Consider the following 21,385-nt stretch of genomic DNA (forward strand, 5'->3'; position numbering starts at 1 on the left):
AGTAAGCTGTCCTGCCAGGCTTAGCTCACCTTGGGAGGAACTAGGTAATCAGGCCTAGTGTCCTTTCCTGGTATACCTGATGAACTCAGCATGTGCAGAGGCTACGCTGATGGCTCCAGCTTAGCCACATGGCTCTAACAAGCCTTTCTTGATAGAAATACATCAATGAGACTCTTAATTTCAGGGTTACGGGTTTGAGCCCCACGTTGGGCAAAATATTCCTGCATTTCAGGGGATTGGATTAGATGACCCTTGTGGTCCCTTCCAGGTCTACAATTCTAATTATCTCTGGCAGGAGTCCTTCTCAGTCCTGCTACCTGGGACCCATTCATTCATTCATTCATTCATTCATTCATTCATTCATAAATATGAATATTTATCTTGCCTCCAAGGAGCTCAAAATTGCACACACTGTTCTTCCTCCACAACATCCTCACAGCAGCCATATGAGGTAGGCTCGGTTGAGTGTTGGTGACTGGGCCAAGGTCACCCAGTGAGCTTCATGGCTAAGTGGGAATTTGCACCCTGATCCCCCAGACCCTGCTCCAACATATTAAACCGCTTGGACCATGAAGCCTCACCCCACCTGTCCTACACCTGATGCCATACTGAACATCAGGTGTGGGGCAGGTGAAAGCCTGGTTCAGCCAAAAGGGGGTTTGCAGGCTCAGCTGATCGGCCGGGCCTGCAAAGCCTCATGGAGAGTTCTAGGCAATCTAGCACCTTGAAGGGGACACCTGAGGACCTCAGTGGGCAAGAAGGATCACCTGATTTCATTGTGACACCACATGATTGACAAATGGCCAGCCCCACAGTGGATGGGGAGATGTAGTAATCTGGCCCACCAGTCCCCTACCCCATCCTGATCTAACCACTACTGTGCTGGTCCCAGGGGTGGGGGTTGCCGTGTGGCGTGGTCTGAGTCTGGTCCTAGGTTGAGGGTCTGGAGGCTGTCCGTCAAGGGCGAAGCGGGGTCCAAGGCAAGGAGCCAGGCATGGTCAGGAACTCTGGAAGAGCAGGACAGGGTGCTGGCAGGAACAGGTTTCCAACGATGTTGCTCCCGCAACCTGGGACTGGGCTGACTGGCCTTTATCTCCTCTGAGGCATAGGGCGGTCCTGGCCCACAGGTGACTCGCCTCTCCTGGCCTTAAGGCGAGCACTCCTGAGAGAACTTAGTTCCCTCCGCCTCTCTGCCCTGAGCCTCTGCAACCTCAGAGGCAACCTCACCTTCCCCTGACAGGGCTGGGAGAGGAGCACCTGCAGGCAATGGGTCCTCCATCACCTCTGGAGCCAGAGCGGATTCAGCTGGTGTCTGCTCCTGAGGAGCCGGCACAGGTGAGGGCCCTTCAGATTCAAGCCCCTGCCCCAGCTCAGCTGGCCCTGGAGGCGGGGACTCCTGTGCAGGCTGGGATTCCTCAGGTTCAGCCTCTGAATCAGATTCCCAGGCCATCACAACTACACTAGTGTAGGACAGCAGGGGTTGAACCTGTGGACTTTGCGCCCAGAGTTGCTCTGCATCTGTAGCGCCATGCTTGCACTCTGCCACTGGCTTCCTGTGAAAAATCCAGGTGAAACTGGATTCAGCATGAGGCTGACCTCACCCCTTGGCAAAAGCTCTGCCATCCTGCTCTTAATTACCCCTTGGCGGTGGCCAAGAGAGGAGTTTCACAACCGGCGGTGGAAAATTAAAGGAGGATTGAAACAGCAATATTGTGGCCTTTAGGAATGGCTTGTTCATTTCCTGCTCCCTTGCCAGAGCATTAAGATACGGACCGGTAGAGAGCTTCGGACCCTGAATGGCTTGTATATTTGACTCATGGAGCTGGGAGCTGAGCTACACCTAGTTCCAGCTATTGAAACGCTGGCAGCCGTCCCTGGCTCACAGGAACTGACCCTTCCATTGTTGGAGGAAGCTGCGATGACATACAGGGTTTATTACCTATTCTTTCTTTCCGTGTGTGTGCGCGTTGAGGCTGGAATTCCAGTGGGCTGGGGCAGCTGTCTGGGGATACGCCGGGAAGACTCGCCTTAGCCGAGGAATGCAAAGGTTAGTTGGGGATGGAGAATGATGAGCCGCCATTTCACCTCCAGGATCTGCTCACTCCAAGTGAAGTCCTGGGGCTGCCAGACCCCCCAACGCCATCTTGCAAAATCGCCCACTGTCTTTTGTGCATGTGCAGGGATGACTTTCATGGGCTGCAAAAAAGCAATAGGTCCTGCTGGGTTTTCATGTGTGGTTCCTCAGCAGCCTCCAGTTCAGAGTTTCCCAAACTTGGGTCTCCAGCTGTTTTGGGACTACAGTTCCCATCCTCCCTGACCACTGGTCCTGCTAGCTAGGGATGATGGGAGTTGTAGTCCTAAAACAGCTGGAGAACCACGTTCTGCATCTGCTTGCCTGCTGGAGGTTCTGGTTCTGCAAGGGAGCTTGTGGTGGGCCTTGGAGCCTTGCTTGAATTTCCCTTTGGGGTGACTTGGGTATGTGTTTTTAAATCTCACGGTCCTACCCAGAGGCAGAGCTAGTTGCCAGCGGCGAGTGGTGAGCATTCCAGGAGGGCACCGCCCCCAGCAAGTGTCTCAGGGGGGCGGGGCGGTGATGTCACCCCCACTCAGGGGTGACACCCGGGACATACCGCCCCCACCGCCCCCACCTTCCTCCACCAGTGGTCATACCATCTTATTAGGTAAAGGTAAAGGGACCCCTGACCATTAGGTCCAGTAGTGACCGACTCTGGGGTTGCGGAACTCATCTCGCTTTATTGGCCGAGGGAGCTGGCGTACAGCTTCCGGGTCATGTGGCCAGTATGACTAAGCCACTTCTGGCGAACCAGAGCAGCACACGGAAACGCCATTTACCTTCCCGCCAGAGTGGTACCTATTTATCTACTTGCACTTGAAGTGCTTTCGAACTGCTAGGTTGGCAGGAGCAGGGACCGAGCAACGGGAGCTCATCCCGTCGCGGGGATTCGAACTGCCAACCTTCTGATCGGCAAGTCCTAGGCCCTGTGGTTTAACCCACAGTGCCACCCGAGTATCTTAAGGTAAAGGTACCCCTGCCCGTACGGGCCAGTCTTGCCAGACTCTAGGGTTGTGCGCTCATCTCACTCTATAGGCCGGGAGCCAGTGCTGTCCGCAGACACTTCCGGGTCACGTGGCCAGCGTGACATCGCTGCTCTGGCAAGCCAGCGCAGCACACGGAACACCGTTTACCTTCCCGCTAGTAAGCGGTCCCTATTTATCTACTTGCACCCAAAGGTGCTTTCGAACTGCTAGGTTGGCAGGCGCTGGGACCGAACGACAGGAGCGCACCCCGCTGCAGGGATTCGAACCGCCGACCTTTCGATCGGCAAGCCCTAGGTGCTGAGGCTTTAACCCACAGCGCCACCTGCGTCCCATGAGTATCTTATTAGGACCTGGTATAAAGCAGGTTTATACCAGGCCCCGTGGTGGATGGTGCCTATGGCTTGCAAAATGACTTAGATTGGGCAAAGTTCCATATTAGGACAAATTCGCTGATGAATGTTCACGGGCACTTTTAAAATTGCAAACTGATGTGAAAATGTGGAGAACTTAACTTCAGTGCTGAAAAATGAGAAAACTGAAATTGGCAAATTTGCTCACGCCTAACCCTAGGCCTGGGACGTGGGTGGCGCTGTGGGTTAAACCATAGACCCTAGGACTTGCCAATCATAAGGTCGGCGGTTCGAATCCCCTTGTGATGGGGTGAGCTCCCGTTGCTCGGTCCCTGTTCCTGCCCACCTAGCAGTTCGAAAGCATGTCAAAGTACGTAGGTACTGCTCCGGTGGGAAGGTAAACGGCGTTTACGTGCGCTGCTCTGGTTCTCCAGAAGTGGCTTAGTCATGCTGGCAACATGACCTGGAAGCTGTACGCCAGCTCCCTTGGCCAATAAAGCGAGATGAGCGCCGCAACCCCAGAGTCTGTCACGACTGGACCTAATGGTCAGGGGTCCCTTTACCTTTAACTCTAGGCCTGGTCAATTGAGTTTTTGAACTGCCTGCTAACTGCTGCGACTGATACTGCCTTCCTAGGCTGGCAGCCTCACTCCCGTCAGGTTCCCGATTCAAGCTCTGGAGTTCCCGACAGCCAGAGAATTCTGGGGCTGCATTTCCATTTCACATGGGGGGTCCATGCTAGAAACAGTGCTAAAATAAATCGGACTTGCCTGCCGCTCTTGGCATCGTTGTTCCATCCTCACGGACTGTCACCTCGTTGTGCCTGCTTTATGCAGCCAGCTCTGGGCCCTACCTCCGTTTTTTTCAATAGGAGTTGGGGGGGGTAAACCCAGATTGAGCACACAACTTCCACCATTCATAGATGCTCGTTCATTCATGAAAATCATGCCACCCCACGAAGGATCGAAAAACCCAGCGTTGAACCGGGTGGAGGTTTCATTGCCATGCGGAGGCCGCCGACTCGAACGTTGTTGCAGTTTAGCTCATTTTAATCTTTGTTTTTACAGCTGCTCCTCTCCCCCTCCTCTCTTTCAGGGGCTCTTTATTACTCCTCGTTCTCTGGAGTGGCTTGTTAACAGCGTGGTTATATGCGCTCATATTTCTATATTGGGATGAAATATGCACACCCCAATGCCAGATTCCAGTTGTGGGAGGAAAGAGGACTTGCTTGTGGCCTGGTTTTGTGCAGACGAGGACTACACCACTTCAGACTGTGGCCAAAGGATACTTTATTATCATTGCCCCCCCCCATTAAATATGCACACAGATTAAAAACTGTAGTAGACAGGCGTGGTGAACTTTCTTCATCCTGAGAGCCACATTGTCAGGTGTGTGAGCAGGAGCCAGGCCCTGTGACTAATAGGACTTTGCAGGACTGGGGCCTTCCTAAGTTTGTTCTGAAGAGGCAAGGCGCGGTCACACAGGTGAGGCCGATTGGTAACACACAGAACCTGGTGGCAAGAGCCAGGAAGGGATATAAGGTCAGCAGTTCCCTTCAGCTCTTTGTCACAGCAACTTCCTTCCTGCCTTTGGTTTCTTGCTTCCTGATCCTTGAACCTCGGCTTCTTGACTCCCTGCTTCTTGATTCTTGGACCCTTGACTTCGTGACCCCTTGCTTCCTGACGCTCGGACCCTTGGCTTCTTGACTCCCGGCTCTCTGACCCTCAGACTCTTGGCTTCGACTCCTGGCTTTTGGACCCCCGTTCCTGCTCCCACCCCGCCATCTTGCTCCTGGTTCTGACGTCCCCTGCCAGGACTTCGATCACCCGTGAACCGGACAGTGACGCACATTCCCTTCTGCTCAGACTTCCAGGGGCCACATGGCCAGTGGTGGTTCAGACCAGAGGCAAAAGTGGAGAGCGCAGCAAATGTGAATTTTGCCTTCATACAGTAGGCTTGTTTCTGTGTACATCTGTCAGGAGCCAGCTGGCAATAAATCACACTGTGTGAGTTGGAGTTAACTCTCTATTAGCAAGAACAGGATCTGCACAGGAGTGTTAGGAATAATGAACACAGCAGCTCATCTCCTGTATGTCTTGCAGTTGCTGAGGCTGAAGGTCCCCGTCTCCCCACAGCTGCCTAAGTCCCCCCCTCTCCAGGGTTTCCCCCAAGCAATCTGAGACTGCGCCTGCATGAAGCAAACATATCTGCCCTTTTCATGCCTCTCTTGGTTCTGGGAGACCAGTGGGAAGGGGAGGTTTTCGCAGCAGGAGGGGGAGACACCTGTGACTCTTCACCAGTCTGACTCATCTCTGCTCTTGTCTTCCTCACCGGCCTTAGCTTCTGTCTCTGATTTTGGGCTTCTCTCTGCCCCAGACTCTTCCTGCTCACTACGCCCTGTTACCTCTTCAGCTTCCAATGCCTTCTCTTCCTGGTCTTCTCTCTATGACTGCTTGTGGTCAATCCACCACTGCTTCCCAGGCTCTGAGCTTTCTTGCCTTGGGGATTCCCCAGCTGGTTCCTCCCACTATTCCTCTTTGTTCGACCTGTCCGTGATATCACTTTTCTTTAACCTCTGTCCAAGCAAATAATAATAATAATAATAATTTATTATTTATACCCTGCCCATCTGACTGGGTTTCCCCAGGCACTCTGGCCGGCTTCCAACAGAACACTAAAATACAATAACCTATTAAACATTAAAAGCTTCCCTAAACAGGGCTGCCTTCAGATGTCTTCTAAAAGTTTGATAGTTATTTTTCTCTTTGACATCTGGTGGGAGGGGGTTCCACAGGGCGGGTGCCACTACCAAGAAGGTCCTCTGCCTTGTTCCCTGTAACTTGGCTTCTTGCAGCGAGGGAACCACCAGAAGGCCCTCGGCGTGGACCTCAGTGTCCGGGCAGAACGATGGAGGTGGAGATGCTCCTTCAGGTATACTGGACCGAGGCCGAAGCACGTCCAGAATTTAAGGACCCCCTCTAGCCAGGCCAAAACACTCAAGGAGGGTGTGAGGGAGGGCTGCTGAAGGGTGTGGCCTGGGGAGAAGGCGTGTGGCCAGAGAGCGAGGCCCAAGGGCCAGAGAGAGAGAGACTCTGAGGGCCACCCACGACCCCTGCACCTGAAATCCCCCACTCCTGGTGTAGCCATTTCTGAGCTAGCTAGAACAATGGTGCAAGGCAGCTTCCTTTATTAGGGACTGTATTGCAATGGGACAGGACTAACCATCCAGGCCTCAGCTATTTCCACACTCAGAAAATACAAAATGTGGATTGAGTCACAGCCTAGGATCTGGGAGACCAGAGGCAAAACTCCACTCAGCCATGAAGCTGACTGGGTTACCTTGGTCCAGTCTCTAGGTCACAGGGCTGTTGTGAGGGTTGGGAGTGGGAAGAAGAACCACACACCCACCCTTTGAACTCCTCAGAGGAAAGATGGGCTGTAACCAGAACAGGCACGTGAAATGCTAATGTGCTTTGTTTGGACGGCAGCTTTATTATTATTTTTTAAACTTTTTTATTCAAAGTTAAAACAAAACATCCAGAAACATATAATCCTTATCCCCCCCCCCATTTTTCCTCCCCCCACCCTCTCATACAAAACCCACCCACCCCCTGACTTCCCTCAGTTCCAGTCTTTGGTTTCTCTAAGCCTGCTGTTTTCTGCATGTTACACAGTTGTATAGATCCTCAATCTTTTTAGCTGATTGTCATCAATAGAAAAGTTTGTGAATGTTTATTCAAAGCCAGCCAAGGAGTCCAGTTCGCTTTGTTGCGTCTTCGAATACTTTGTAAAAGGTTCCCATCCATCTTTAAAGTCACAGTTATCCTTGTCCCGTAGCTTGTATGTCAGTTTTGCCAGTTCTGCATAGTCCTTCAATTTTTCTTGCCATGATTCTTTAGTTGGGGTTTCTTCAGTCTTCCATCCTTGTGGTATTAAAACTCTCGCGGCCGTTGTCACATACATGAAGATGTTTTTCAGCTTTTTTGGCAGATCTTTCCCTACAATCCCTAACAAAAATGCTTCAGGTTTTTTAACAAATGTTAAATGGAACATTTTCTTCAATTCGTTGTATACCATTTCCCAATTTTTTTAAATGACATTACAATCCCACCACATATGATAAAATGTCCCTTCCTTTTCCTTACACTTCCAACATATATTTAAACTAGTTTTGTACATTTTCCCTAACTGAACTGGTGTCCTATACCATCTTTACATCACCTTCATGTAATTCTCCTTCGGTAAGGAACAATCTGTAAATTTTAAATCAGTTTTCCATAATTTCCCCCAATCTTCCATCATAATGTTGTGACCTACAAATGGCAGCTTTATCTATTTTTTAATGGAGACTTGAGCAGGTTTCTTGGGATCTCAGCAGCGCCTGGGAGCAAAGGCCAGAGAGGCCACATGCTGGACCTCACCATCATTGCATGGGTCCAGGGCTGCAGTGCAGACTGGAAAAGTTCCCGCACCCCTGACTTTGCAGCAGTTCTCTAGGGTTTCTTTCTTTCTTTTTGAAATAATTTTAATTTGATTTTTAAAATATAAAATTATAACAATATGACCATACACACCCACATTTACAGATTCCTCCAAATCTCTGGACTTCCCACCTTCCCCTCTGTGGATCCTATTATTAAACCTTTTCTACTGCATCTTTTTCAATAATCCATATTTTATACAAATCCATTATCTCCATAGTACTTGCTAAATCACAAGTGTTATTGCAACCCTGCTAATGTTTTCATCTGCTAATGATAAAAGGTGCCTTCTTTTTCTTTACATTTCCAGCAGATTTTTGTACCTGCTTTATACATTTTCGCTAACTTACTAGGAGTCAAATATCACTGGTACATCGTTTTCATATAATTTTCTTTCAATGTACAATGCTGTCCAGGGTTGTAAAGACTGCGGAGAGAATAATTGGGTGCACTCTTCCCACTTTGGATCAAATCTATGCTTCCAAGTGCCATAAGAAAGCTGCAGATATAGCGCGGGATAGTGCCCACCCCGGAAATTATCTCTTTCAGCTTCTGCCTTCTGGAAGAAGGTACAGGGTTATAAAGACTAGGACTAGCCATCTGAGAAACAGTTTTTATCCCAATGCAATTTTGGTTTTAAACACAGTGTAAAGTGGTCTCTGTGGGAGTATATTGTATTTAATTATGGGGTATCAGAGTTTTTAGCAGGCTTGTTGGTTTTTTAGCAGGCTTGTTGGGATAGCAGGCTTGTTGGTTTTTGAATGTCTTATGTAGATTTTTTCAGTTTCGTTGTTCTGTATGGGACAATGACAATAAAGATTATTGTATTGTATCGTATTGCATGGCGAGAATTTCAGGTCAGTTTTCCATAGCCTTTCCCAGTCTGAAAATTCCAGCTCTTTGGGGTTTCAGGCAGCGACACCCCCAGCCCTACCTGGAGGCATCAGGGAACGAACCTGGGACCTATTTGCCTGCACGGAAACCGTCAATCGTCCACACCTGGGAGCGGTGATGGACAAGGCCCCCCCTCCTGCTTGCCTGCATGAACAGAGCCAGCTCTCCTGGGTGTCATTTGGGGTGTGGGGAGGTGGAGATTGGAGACACCTATGTAAACACTTCCAGGAAGCCACTCCAGCTCACTTTCTCCAGCATCCTGCTGCCGCTGGCACATCAGCCTTGTTGCCATCCAGCTGTGAGCGAGCGGGACCTGAGCTTCGGAAGAAGAGGCGTCTCTCCTGCTCTGCTCGGAGCTGCCTGCCCCACCAGCTCTCTGGAAAAGGTACTGGGGCTTCAGCAAGGAGCAAATGCATTTCCAAAAGCTATTTTCTTCTCAATGCAAGCTTAGGGAATGCTTGTTTTCGGGAATAATCATGCCAATGCTAATGATCCTTAAGCTTGAGTGGGAAAGAAAATACCTTATTTTTTGCTCTATTAGACGCACTTTTTCCCTCCTAAAAAGTAAAGGAAATGTGTGTGCTTCTTATGGAGTGAATGCAGGCTGTGCAGCTATCCCAGAAGCCAGAACAGCAAGAGGGATTGCTGCTTTCACTGCTCAGCGATCCCTCTTGCTGATCTGGCTTCTGATATTCAGAATATTTTTTTCCCTGTTTTCCTCCTCCAAAAACTAGGTGCGTCTTGTGGTCTGGTGCGTCTTATAGAGCGAAAAATATGGTAATTCTGAAGAAGTTCTCTTCGCATGTCTGCAGCCCGCTGAAACCTTCCTGCTCCTGGTTATATGATTTATTTATTTTCCCTTGAATTTTGAGATTTGAGGGAGTTTTTATGAACTTTGTTTCCCATAAGTTGCAAATTTGAAGGGGAAATTCTGGGTGTGCGTGCACCTGATTATGCATATATAATGCATGTGCGCATATAAGCACACATGTATTTAATGAGGTTTGATGCACAGTCTTACAGATAGTGAGAGCTGCTCAACAGCGAAACAGACTGTCATTATTAGGGATTAGTTCCTGAATTTTTCTACCACCCTTCTGAGGATCACGGGGCAGAGGTTGGATGGCTGTCAGTCAAGGATCTTCAGCAGTGATTCCTGCACTGCAAGGAGTCAGACCAGATGACTTGCGGGATTCCTTCCAATTCTACAAATCTATGATTCTATTGTTGTTGTTGTTAGCTTGCTTATGCTGGGACTGAAGATTAACAAAAGGCTTGCAGTATTTTTAAAACAGTCTTATCATTAATTTTGGGGCTTTTAAACTGTGGAGAGTGGATTTATTTTTGAACTTACTGCAGACACAACAGTTTTCTGCATTAGAAACAGGTGCTGATTGCAATCATGGAGGGAGGTGATTATATATAATTATATATAATTCAGGTGATATGGTATAACTTGAAGCTAACATGGTGCTACAGATTATTGTATTGCTAATTATTCACACATTTTGCAAGACAAATGCAGTTATTTGGGCTATACAGGCAGATATAGCCATCTAGGTGTGTTTTGGGTGGGGCTGCCCTTGAATTGAGTTGATCCAGAAGGTGATTGTGAGGTTTTGTCTGTGGCCAGCAAGCTGGCTCAAATTACACCAAGCCACACTTTTCCAATTCCGCTGGGTTCTGGTCTGCTTCTGACGGTCAGCTTTTAAAGCCTTAAATCAGGGGGCCGCTAAAGCCCAGTTTGTGGGCCCAATCCCACTCTCCACCAAGCAAATTATTCTGAACCGTGAAGACGATGCCGATTTTGGAGGTGGCAAAAATATTTCCAAAACGATAGAAGATACAGCGCTGTGGAGGTGGGCGGAGCTCAGTGCCAAAATGGGGATGCAAGCTGCCTCCTCTCCGGTAATCAGATCGATCCATTCGGCAGTAATCCTCCCTCCTTAAGTGCTTTGAAGAGATCAGGCGAGCAGAGGGTTGCGTGCCTCTGTGTGCGCACCTTTTGTCTGTGCTTATATGTTTTGTTGTTGTTTAGTCGTTTAGTCGTGTCCGACTCTTCGTGACCCCATGGACCAGAGCACGCCAGGCATTTCTGTCTTCCACTGCCTCCCGCAGCTTGGTCAAACTCTTGCTGGTAGCTTCGAGAAGACTGTCCAACCATCTCGTCCTCTGTCGCCCCCTTCTCCTTGTGCCCTCCATCTTTCCCAGCATCAGGGTCTTTTCCAGGGAGTCTTCTCTTCTCATGAGGTGGCCAAAGTATTGGAGCCTCTGCTTCAGGATCTGTCCTTCCAGTGAGCACTCAGGACTGATTTGCTTCAGAATGGAGAGGTTTGATCTTTTTGCAGTCCATGGGACTCTCAAGAGTCTCCTCCAGCACCAGAATTCAAAAGCATCCATTCTTCGGCAATCAGCCTTCTTTATGGTCCAGCTTTCACTTCCATACATCACTACTGGGAAAACCATAGCTTTTACTATACAGACCTTATATGTTTATTTTATTTTATTACCACATTCACACCCCACCCTTTTCTCCTAAGGAGTCTTTCTCCTCCCAGCTCCATTTCATCTTCACAACAACCCTGTGAGGTAGGTTAAGCTGAGAATTACTTACTGCTCCCCAAGGTCACTTGGTGAGTGGGGATTTGAACCCTGATCTCCCAGGTCCTAGTCCAGCACTCTAACCACTGTGCCACAATGACTCTCCTTCATTTAAAAGTGCGTTGACATCCCGCTTCCCTGCCATGTGGCCTCTGGAGGCTTGACCAAGGGTAAATAAATACAGCTCACGAGCCAGAAAAGATAAGCTCTGCTGACTCCAGGCGACCCTAATTTTGCCCAGCTGATCATCAGACCTTACAAAGTGATGGGCATGGAGCTATGCAAGCCCGGACAATCAGCTGGTAGTCTGGGCATGCGCAATTTGCAGGTGTTGAACCATGAGGGGTGGGCTTCTTCCATGCAGAATATATACGGTGGTACCTCTGGTTACATACTTAATTCGTTCCGGCGGACCGTTCTTAACCTGAAACTGTTCTTAACCTGAAACTGTTCTTAACTTTAGCTAATGGGGCCTCCCACTGCTGCCGCACAATTTCTGTTCTCATCATGAAGCACAGTTCTTAACCCGAGGTACTATCTCTGGGTTAGTGGAGTCTGTAACCTGAAGCGTCTGTAACCCGAGGTACCACTGTACTGTTCCACACTGGACTTCCACTGGGTGGAGCCACTACACCAATTTCCCAGCAGGTGAACCAGGACAGGGAGGGGCAAGGTAGCAGAACCCATCCAGCGCTCACACTGACCTCCCGACTGACTTGCCTTCCCCAGTGTTCTCCCAGTAAGCCACGATACTAGCGTGGTGTGTCTGCCTCGCCCGGGGACCTGATTCTGCACACAGGAAACAAACGAACCTCACACACGTGCAACGTGTGCTCGTGTTGTACACATACATATCAGCATATGCCTCTCTCACACATGTTGTTGTTTAGTCGTTTAGTCGTGACCGACTCTTCGTGACCCCCTGGACCAGAGCACACCAGGCACTCCTGTCTTCCACTGCCTCCCGCAGTTTGGTCAAACTCATCCTGGTAACCTCGAAAACACTGTCCAGCCTTCTCGTCCTCTGTCGTCCTCTTCTCCTTTTGCCCTCCGTCTTTCCCAACATCAGGGTCTTTTCCAGGGAGTCTTCTCTTCTCATGAGGTGGCCAAAGTACGGAAGCCTCAGCTTCAGGATCTGTCCTTCCAGTGAGCACTCAGGGCTGATTTCCTTCAGAATGGAGAGGTTTGATCTTCCTGCAGTCCATGGGACTCTCAAGAGTCTCCTCCAGCACCATCATTCAAAAGCATCAATTCTTCAGCTTTTGAATTATGGTGCTGGAACTTGATCTTGACTCAGAATCAGCACATCAAGCTCATGAGCTTTCTGGCTGGACCACTGTTTGAAGCAGACTTCTGCAATTGCCCCCATTTTTTTTAAAAAACGTTGTTTGCTAAATGGGGTTTGCTGCAATTGCCTCACTGCTTCACAAGGTGCATAGACCCTGCAGTAGAAGTGCCTTGAAGCTCTAGATCATCTAAATTCACCTGGAACTACACCGGATGGATGATGCCTGCGCTGGTGATGTAACCGGCAGGTTTGCTCCGGATTCTCTTGGCCGGTTCCCTTTCCCTCCACGAAACATTTGGGAACAAATGCGCTCTCGGGGATGCACGGCGGACACCTGGCCAAGCTCCTTTCCCACCACGCAAAGTGGGCAGGCTTGCAAAGGGCAGGGACCAGAGAGGTCCCTTCCTTTTCGTTGTTGTTGCAAAAGCTACCTTCCGAAAGGGGCTGGCTTCCCTTTCCCGCCGGTTGCTCTTTGCTGCACAGATCTTTCCATGGCTTTGTTCTCTTTACGCCTCTGCTTCCTTTTCTCACTGGCTGCCCAGAGCCCTGGTCCAGCAGCCGTGACCCTTGGCCACCCACCTCCCTTTGCACAGGTGCCGAAAAAGACACCCCCTCTCTCATTGAACAGTGCCAGCCCCCTCCCTTTCCCCCAGGCCCATTGTCTTTCCTTTCCCCTCCTTTTCTCGCTATTATAAAGCCTTTCTCGCCTTTGAACTCCAAGCAGAGCCCTTGTTTGCATGTGAATATGGAAGGTGGAGCGGACGGCAGCTCTGGGTGGACTTTGGCAAGGACTACAATGGTGGGGTTCCCGTTTCCTTCCATTCAGAAAGGGATTCCAGTTATATGGTCTCTGGCTCCACTTCATTTGAAAAAGAGGGGGATATGGTCAAATGAAAATATGGGAAACATGATTGCTTCCTGTTATGAAGGTTTCAGGAGATGTGATGGATGCTTCAGAGAGAGAGACCCAGAGCCAGCCCATGTTCCAACAGCTCCCCAATGGCTCCACATCTCCTCAATGATCCCTATAATCTCAGGAAAGGGAAGCAAATAGCAAAGCAGCTAATTAATTGACATCGCCTCTTACCAGAAGGCCACAGTCATTTTTATCCCAGCTCTGCTGTTTTTGGAGAGAGAAGAGACAAAAAGGAGAGGGGAACTTTTAAAGAGCGTGCCAAGGCCGTCACCATCAATGCGCCCAGAATCTTCCTTCATGTCCTGTTTTCCTCTCTCACTGTGCTTTGAGGTGTGCTGATGTGCTGGAAAGGAATGTGCTTTATAATACACTTACACTTTGTACATGCTCCAGACCCTCCAAGTGTCCCTGTTTTTCCAGGGATAGTCCTGGAATGCTGATCCTGGAATGGACAACTTTTCCTTAGGACATCCCGATTTTCACCAGAGAAACGTTGGAGGGTATAGTGGGATGTCCCTGCAGAAATGTAGGAGGCGACGCCTCTATTTTCATCGGAGAAATGTTGGAGGCTTTTTGCATGCTCCCATTTACTATGCTTCCACTGCTGGTTTGAGAAGCATGCTCATCCTGTAGTTATCCCATCATTTCTACTGCATTTTGATGCATTGTGTTAAGTTGTGGGTGAACATATCAGACAACACAGCGATTCTTCAAACAGCTCTTGTTTATTCACAGGCCCAGAACAGAACTGAGCTGAAGGGTTCAGCCAACCTGCTTATATAGAGCTCAACCACAAAGCAACAGTAGCAACTTTCTGTAACTATCCAATCACTGAACGTCACTTTCAATTCCTTATTTGCATATGTGGACCTGAGTGAAAACTATCTACAGTCTCCCCCTGCTGGCCCAGGGTGAGAACTTCAGTACATAACACATTGTCCCCCAAACCAGATTCAATCCACATTGGGGAAAAAGAACAACTAGCTGCATCGTAAGCCAGCAATGTATATGCAGCCTAAGTCAGACCACTGGTCTAGTTCAATGCTGTCTACACTGACTGGCAGTAGCTCTCTCCCCAGGGTTTGTGGCTGTGAACCTTTCCCAACCCTGCCTGGAGACGCCAGCAAGGATTGAGGTTTTCCTCCCTCTTATATTTTCATTTTTAAAAAAATCTCTGCAAGGATTTCAATTGGTTACACTTATTACTTTTACTGTATTTTGTATGTGTTTATATCAGTAATTTTTTATTTAAAGAAAAGAGAGGAAAATGAAAAAAGCTGAGATTCTCAGCATGTGAGAATCTGTGCCCCTACACCAGGCTCCCTCAACCTCGGCCCTCCAGATGTTTTTGGCCTACAACTCCCATGATCCCTAGCTAGCAGGACCAGTGGTCAGGGATGATGGGAGTTGCAGTCCCAAAACATCTGGAGGGCCGAGGTTGAGGAAACCTGCCCTACACCCAGTCCCAGAGTTGTGCTGCTGATTATTTCTTCCATCGCTGTAATGAAGTATTTCCTTCCAGGGCTGCAACTGAAAATGCTGTTAAGCATTACTGCAGATAGACCCAAATCTCTTATCTGCCCTAGAGAACTGAAAGTCCTCCGTCTGATGTAGTCGATGTTCGTTCCACCAAATGCCTTAAGAAGCCTCTGCCTACAGAGGAGAGGATCGTTCCCTTTCCAGCTCCGCTGGCCAGCTTTGAGAGACGCAGCCCTCATTCTTCTCCCCCTGAGTTGCCGCTCAAAAGCAGCTCAAAAATAGAAGCCGGTTGTGGAAGGGCAGTGTCTTTCCCATCACAACTTGTGTGTGAGCTCCACCAGCGAGCGGCTTTGCTGTGCAACAACTCGAAGTGTGGCAGGGGCTTTCTTTCCTTGGGGGCAAATGTTTGGGTGGAAAACAAGTTGGAGCATTTTGTCCTTGTCTTGGGAATGAGCCCAGATCGCTCAGAGAAGGGAAAAACCTAGCCGCAAGTAAATCACGGAGAGCCAAGGTCAGCGTCACAAAAGATTTCTTTGTACTTGGGTTTGATAGCAGAGTGCAAAACATGGAGTCATATGATCCGGCAGGAGGGGGACCCTGAAACTCAAGGGGTGGAGTTGGGGGGAACTGGAGCCATGTGAGAGAGGAAGATCACAGAGTTGGCAGGGACCTCAAGTCCAGTTTCCCTGCTACAGCACCGACGATGGATGGATATTCAGCCTCTGCTTAAAAGCCTCAAAGGAAGAAGAGTCAGTCTATTCAACCGTCAAATGGCTAATACTGGCCTAATAATATTTACTCAAAGTCCACCCCCTTTCTTATAAATTGAAATTGAAATACTTCATTGTCACTTTTACAACTTGTCTCCAGTGAGATTACATGAGCACCCCCCACTCAGCTCTCTTAGTCTTAATTCCCCTCGTTTACTGATGCACACACACCAAACCCGAAAGTCAGTTGCCCTGTTGTTATCTTTTCATTCAGCAGCCAAACAGCCCACGGATAGAAGCTGTTCTTTACCTTGTTGGTGCAACTAATCCTGCTTCTATATCTTTTGCCCGAGGGCAGGAGATCAAGAAAGTGCCGGCCAGGGTGTGAATCATCCCTGAGAATTTTCCTCTCTCTCCTAAGGCAACGTTCTTTCGCGATGTCATTCAGCAGATTCATGGGACAGCCCATAATATCTTGTGCTGTATTCACCACCCTCTGTAGGCACTTCCTATCCGTTGATGTCAAACCACACCGTGATGCAGTGTGAAAGGGCACTTTCTATTGTGGACCGGTAGAAGGAGGTCATCAAATGTTGATTGACATCGTTCTTCCGCAATACTCTGAGGAGATGGAGTCTCTGTTGGGCTTTCTTAACCACCTGGGTTGTATTATAATTTGAACCCATCAGTTTGGGTCTTGGAGCAGAGAGAGAACAGATTTGCTCCACCATCTTTTTTATTTTTAAAGATATTTATTGAAATTTTGAACAATTAAACAACAATTAAACAAACTTCACAAACATAAAAAATACAAGAAAAAAGACATAAAAATACATATTCAGCAATATCTTACCCTCTTTCAAATCTTATTGTATGTTATATATTTCAACTATTATGTCACCAATTTTTCCCTTCATATCATTTCATTTAAATCTGACATAATGTTATTCTAACCTTTTCACCCTTATTTCTTATAAAGTATTTTTTGCATCTTCCTTTCAGCTTTGTCACTAATGCCATATTATCTTTATGTCCTGCATCATTTTAACATTCAATCATTTTACAGTGTTTTTGCAAGTAGTCTTTAAATTTCTTCCAGTCCTCTTCCACTAACTCTTCTCCCAGGTCTCGGATTCTGCCAGTCATTTCTGCCAATTCCATGTAGTCTATCACTTGCATCTGCCATTCTTCCAGAGTGGGCAAATCTTGTGTCTTCCAGTGTTTTGCGATGAGAATTCTTGCTGCTGTTGTTGCGTACATAAAAAACGTTCTGTCCTTCTTTGGCACCATTTGGCCGACAATGCCCAAGAGGAAGGCCTCTGGTTTCTTAGGGAAGGTATATTTAAGTACCAGGCGAGCTCTGGTCCAGGGGGTCACAAAGAGTCAGACATGACTAAACAACTAAACAACAACAAATATGCATCTGCACATATAAATTAGCATAGGCAAAAATGGGCAGATTTGTGGATATGAACCTGTGTCCCAAATCTTGTACCTAGCCATGGTCCTGACCTTCAGCTGGACTACCAATGGCATAGGTCTTAAGAAGATGTAACCACTTCTGTATTATATTTGCATTCATTCCTTGCATTATGTTAAATTGACCTTTGTTCATAGCCAGGCTTGCTTTTCCTCTGACCTCTCTTTACTGTCCTTCCCCTTGTGAACTTCATTTGCATTTGTAGTTCTTTTTTAATCCCCAAAATATAATAATAATAATAATAATAATAATAATAATAATGTTAGCCGCTCAGGGCGGCTAACAACAGTCAAATAGTCAAACAGTCAAATTCTAAAAACATTCTAAAAACATTTCATTATAAAATTAATTAAAATCAAATTGTTGGCAACCGATTAGGCAAAATTCTGTGCAGGTTGCCAGAGGAGGGAGTCAGGCTGCGCCCTGACCAAAGGCCTGGTGGAACAACTCTGTCTTGCAGGCCCTGCGGAAAGATGTCAGGTCCCGCAGGGCCCTAGTCTCTTGTGACAGAGCATTCCACCAGATTGGAGCCGCAGCCGAGAAGGCCCTGGCTCTAGTTGAGGCCAGCCTAACCTCTCTGAGGCCTGGGACCTTGAGGATGTTGTTATTTGCAGACCGTAGGTTTCTCTGTGGGGCATACCAGGAGAGGCGGTCCCGTAGGTACGAGGGTCCTAGGCCGTATAGGGCTTTAAAGGTTAAAACCAGCACCTTAAACCTGATCCTGTACTCCACTGGGAGCCAGTGCAGCTGGTATAGTACCGGATGAATGTGATCTCGCAGCGAAGACCCCATAAGGAGTCTCGCCGCGGCATTCTGCACCCGCTGGAGTTTCTGGGTCAGTTTCAAGGGCAGCCCCACGTAGAGCGAGTTACAATAATCCAGTCTGGAGGTGACCGTCGCATGGATCACAGTGGCTAGATCAGGGCGAGAGAGATAAGGGGCCAACTGCTTAGCTTGGCGGAGATGAAAAAATGCCGCCTTTGTTATAGCTGTAATCTGCGCCTCCATAGAGAGGGAGGTATCGAAGATTACACCCAAACTCTTAACAGACGGTGCTGGCACTAATTGCACCCCCGCAAGAGATGGGAGTTGCCCCCTCGATCCCATATCGTCCCGCCCCAGCCAGAGGACCTCTGTCTTCGAAGGATTTAACTTCAACCGGCTCCCACGTAACCATCCAGCCACAGCTTCCAGACATCTGGTCAGTGTGTCTGGGGCCGAGTCAGGATGGCCATCCATCAACAGATAGAGTTGGGTGTCATCAGCATACTGATGGCAACCCAGCCCAAAACTCCGGACAAGCTGGGCGAGGGGGCGCATAAAGATGTTAAAAAGCATTGGGGAGAGAATCGCACCCTGAGACACTCCACACACCAAGGAGTGATGCGATGACAATTCCCCCCCAAGCGCCACCCTCTGTCCCCGACCAGAGAGAAACGAGCGCAGCCATTGAAGGACTGTGCCCTGGATCCCCACGTCGGCAAGGCGGTGGTCTAGGAGTTCGTGATCGACCATGTCAAAGGCTGCTGACAGATCAAGAAGAATCAGCAGCCCCGACCCGCCTCGATCCAGCTGCCTGCGGAGATCATCTGTTAGGGCGACCAGAGCCGTCTCGGTCCCATGCCCAGCGCGGAAGCCGGACTGGAATGGATCCAGAGCAGATGTTTCATCCAGAAACCTACTGAGCTGTTCAGCAACCGCTCTCTCAATCACCTTACCCAGGAATGGAAGATTTGAGACCGGGCGGTAATTGGATAGATCTAAGGGATCTAATGATGTTTTCTTTAAGAGCGGACGCACCACCGCCTCCTTCAGTTCCCCTGGGAATATCCCGGTGCCAAGGGACAAATTGATGATATCCCCCAGGGGGATATATGATTTCCTTTTGCCTTGCATTGTTTCCAAGGGAAGATTCTGCTACATTGCTGCTCAGAAAAAGCTTAGTCTGTTCTGTGTTGTGCTCGTGGTAGTGAAGCCCTGGACACTGATTGGCTGAGCTGACATTGTGGAATGGAATGCTCAGTTTCTCCAGGAACCCAGCAGTTTGAAGTCCAAATTCTGTGAGGGAAGGGAAAGTTGTTGGTTTGGCTGGGATAAAAATATTACATGGGCAGCTAACTGGGAGACTGTTTGGAACGTGGGGCAGAGATGGGCAAACTGTCTAAAGGAAGGGTGTGTAGTAGACTTGTTAGCTGAGAAAAATGAACTGGAAATAAGATTAAAGGGCAGAGGAGACAAGGAATTGAAGCAAGAAGGAGGGATTAATCAGCAAAGGAGCTTCAAAGAAACCTCACAACATTTTAAGCCTTAAAATAGGCTACTATGCTGGCAGGAAACTGCTCAGTCTGTCATTTTTTTCTACTTGTCGGAACTTTTGCCTAGCTTTTTATGTGCAGTGAATTTGCATTGATTTGTAGCCAGATGTCAGTCATGCAAAATGAGGAATCCAGCTGGTGTTGGAGAAAGGGAAACTTGCACAGTGTTGATACTTAAGGAGAGGTGGATCTGATATCCAAGAGAGAATCTGACCCGGTTTTCTATTCTCAGAGCTGTTGTCCTGCTGGGTGAAGGTTTCCCTTGTTAAACTCTTGCTGACAGCTTAACCTTCCGTATCTAATTAGTGTTTATCTGAGCTTCTGAGCTTCTCCCTGAAATACGTGGTTAGCTGCCTGCCAGACCAAATATTTGGCCAGTGTTTATGACTTCCCTGCTATTTTTTGTTGCTCCATACACAAACACTGTACCAGAAATGCTATGTTTTTGTGGTCCATATCTAGTTAGTGTAATAAACCTTTGTTCAGGGCTGGAGGGGGGCTGTTTATGCGTTTCCATTGTTTGTGCTTTGGCAAAAGCTTTCCAAAGAATACCTAGACATTTGGATAAGTGCTTCCGAAATTTTTCACCGCAGAGGAACCCTTTTTATTCTGAATTAAAACTGGACATAAGCTTACGCCAGAGCAGGTTTACTCTAATGGAACTTATTTGCTGCTTCTCTGTATGAATCACTGCTCAGTATGCCTTCTGATTAGAAGGATGCAAGCCCAGAGTGGGGTCTCAGGCAGAAATCCAAAAGGCAGGCTCTTTTGACAGCTGGTAATTGTTCAGTATAATTGTTTGATTGACACCGGAATGCAACATGCCTGTGTGGATCGCTGAAAGGTTTGACACTGGAAATTCCACTGGAGCATACTAAGCGGTCTCTGAACTCCTAGATGGGTTGATAATTAACTGCTGCTGTATTCTGCTAGCTAACACGTGAGTGTTTAACCTTAGATCAGGTGACAAAGGTATTTGGTTGCAAATCTCCATTTTGAAAGGATGCCTTTAGTCATTGTTCCCAAGCTCTGTGGAAGTAAGGATGTCTAATAGAGGTCATTCAAGGAGCACATAGCCTCAGGCTGTAAAGAGGGAAAGACCTTTGCTTACAGGCTTGTTCAGAGTATTTCACATTTTCTAAGATGCTGAGCCGGACAGCACAAGATGTCTTATGGAATTATTTGGATGTATCTTTGATGTTTTTGCTCTGTTGTGAAGAAAGTTCTGCGAGTAAAGTTTTGAATAATGTCTAATGGGTCTGGACCAGGGGTCACCAAACTTTTTCAGCACTGTCCCTCAGTGCTGTCCCTCAGACCTTGTGGGGGGCTGGACTGTATTTTGAAGAAGAAGAAAAAAGAATGAATTCCTATGCCCCACAAATAACCCAGAGATGCATTTTAAATAAAAGGACACATTCTACTCATGTAAAAACCCACTAATTCCCGGACCGTCTGCAGGTCAGATTTAGAAGGCGATTGGGCCGGATCTGAACCCCAGGCCTTAGTTTGCCTACCCATGGTCTGGACAATGCTTCATCCCCAAAGGAGTCTATTTTTAAGCACCCAGTTGCTTCAAGCTGTGCAGTATTAATTTCTGCAATAGTAATTCCGTTCATTGAATTGCTCCAACCGGACTGAAGGCAGAGCAGAATTACCTGTCCCTCACAGGTAACTGGACCACTGAGACCAGCAGGCTCCATTGCAACCCCATATATGTGCACAACATTCACATTCACCTACCAGATACATCCTTAAATCCTGTAACAGGCTGTCCAAAATGTATGGCGTGTAGATCACAATAGCATGGAGCT

The 21,385-nt window shown here is 48.0% G+C and overlaps 1 protein-coding gene across 4 annotated transcripts in view; it reads left to right on the forward strand.

Moving 5' to 3' along the window:
- Positions 1-21,385, forward strand: part of GJC2 (gap junction protein gamma 2) — an 87,927-nt gene that overhangs the window by 45,604 nt on the left and 20,938 nt on the right. Inside the window, exon 1 of one of the 4 annotated variants that reach the window (XM_028749943.2) lies at positions 9,038-9,170. The exons of the other annotated variants lie outside the window; for them this stretch is intronic. The gene's annotated coding sequence lies outside the window, so the exon portion shown is untranslated. Of the gene's footprint in view, positions 1-9,037; positions 9,171-21,385 lie in introns of those variants that run through there. 4 annotated transcript variants of the gene reach the window in all.

The sequence above is a fragment of the Podarcis muralis genome, chromosome 12 (assembly GCF_964188315.1).
Source record: "Podarcis muralis chromosome 12, rPodMur119.hap1.1, whole genome shotgun sequence".
Classification (NCBI taxonomy): Eukaryota; Metazoa; Chordata; class Lepidosauria; order Squamata; family Lacertidae; genus Podarcis; species Podarcis muralis.